The sequence below is a fragment of the Ceratina calcarata genome, unplaced genomic scaffold (genome assembly GCF_001652005.2).
Source record: "Ceratina calcarata isolate Rehan_Ccalc_2016 unplaced genomic scaffold, ASM165200v1 scaffold1015, whole genome shotgun sequence".
NCBI classification, from domain to species: Eukaryota; Metazoa; Arthropoda; class Insecta; order Hymenoptera; family Apidae; genus Ceratina; species Ceratina calcarata.
Genome location: NW_017131024.1, coordinates 11,293 through 13,375, shown reverse-complemented (window position 1 = coordinate 13,375; position 2,083 = coordinate 11,293).

The window sequence follows — 2,083 nt, the reverse complement described above, 5'->3', positions numbered from 1 at the left end:
CCCTTGTTAGATGAGGACCTAACAGGGTCCGGAACTTCGAGGAGGAGAAATGGGAGACAGTAAGGAAATAAAATAAAGTAAAGTAAAATTCCAATTTGGAATTTAAGAACTGTTTATTATACCCAATATTAATATAAAATCTGAGAAGAAGAAAAAGAAAGAACTTTGTATTTATGAGGTCGCTCCGCGGTAGAACCTCAACGGCGGAAGTTAGATCAGAAATAAACAACGGCAAATTAAATTTGTATTCCGTTGGTCAATTCAGTGGATTGTATTTTTCGCCAATATCAATTGGCGAGAATAATTTCTCAGAATAAATAATAAAACAGATCCTACGGGGTGTCTTTCACTCGGTGCAGACGCAGCTATATGTGGGAATCCGGGTTAGAAGGCCGGACCTCCAACTGACCGCCAAACTATGATCAGTCCCTCACAAAATACTCCGGACTATGCCAAGAAGCACCCTACCGGGGAAACCCACTCGCCTTTTTCCACTGTAGGTCACTGATTGAATCAATACCGCATCTGCTGCAGGCCCAATACGGGGACATGGTTTCTCTACCGGCGATCTGCCAAAATAGGGACTATGATCGCGAGGACGTCCGAAACTCGAACACGTTCACCAAAAAACGTGTCCTCGTTTCGACACTGAAAATTAGTGCGTTATACTGGAACGGAAGAGAATCTTCCGTTCGTGTCGTTGATTCGCAATCGAAATTGATACCCGAATGGGAATTCGCGTTAAACGCCTTATTATTCCCGTCCTTCTAAATTGCGAAATGAATGCACTCGCTTGTGATTCGTGTCTCGTGAATCTCAAGCCGAGCATAGAGAATGATGCGAGCCTCCGTGTCTTCTTCCCAAGAAAACTAATTCGCCGCTAAGCGGTGTAGAAATCGAATACATGTTATCTCTTTCTAACATGCGATTTCGGAAAGGCTCGTTACGCGGATGCCTTTGTTTACCTCCCAGCGCCGAGCATACGAAGTGTTATGCCAGTTCTTATGCTTGGTAACAGTAACGATTCTACGAACTGTGTATACATTTCGAAGAATTCGTAATTAATTCTCGGTACACGGATTAATAAAGAAAATATAGGCCGAGCACTGCTCTTAAGCCTTGCAATGAATTGCAATCTTTAAACATACCGCCCCCCTTGCTGGAATCCCGCAACCAAGGAACGCGAGAACAATTGTAAAAAGCCAAATGTCACTCACCGAGTTTTCCAAGAATCCAGCGATTTTTCCAGGTCTTCCACCAGATCATCTTCGTTGCTGAATCGCGAACGGCCCGGCCGGTCACTCCTCGGCGATGGCGACGGGATCCGGTGCCGCGACCTGCGGTTTGCCCTCCGCCGCTTCAGTGCCGGACGCCGAGTCGGCGAGTTGAATCGCATCGTGTAAGTTGGTCGTGCCGGCTTGGCCGAGTATCATGAGTGTACGTCATGCATGTGTGTGTGAGAGTGTCATGTAAGGCGTGTATTTTTTAAAATAATTGTTAACACTTGGAATCACCACTATGCACAATTGATTTATTTGCGAGATACAGAGCAGACACGCACAATAGCTCAGACGATTATTGGCTGACTGACTGACTGACTGAGGTTTAGGGTTGTACTTATATTACTATCTTATGATTCAACGCTTTAGTGGCGGGCGCATATCCTACTGTGTGGTCTAATCAGGGATCTCGTGTCCATCCGTACACGGCTCGCTTCCCCTATTTTTCGCCCGTATTTCGATCCCCACTACTATTCCCCTCATGCGTGCTCATGCGCGTTCGCGAAGCTCTCCGCAGCGGTACCGTGAAAATCAGTGCATACCCCCACCAACTATTGGTCCCCACCATGGTCGCGTCGTCCCCACTTTCCGGCGTGTACGGATGGACACGAGATCCCTGGGTCTAATTCGCAAAATGCTTCGAGTAGCATTCTAAGTAGCATTCTCGATAGCATTCGCAGTAGCATATCGTTGTTGTGTGTAGCCTGATCGACATCCGGTTATTATCTTATAAATTCTTTGGAAAAAAGTACATGCAGGTGTTTTAAAGGGAACCGTCACAAGAGCAAGGGACGGCTTGACGC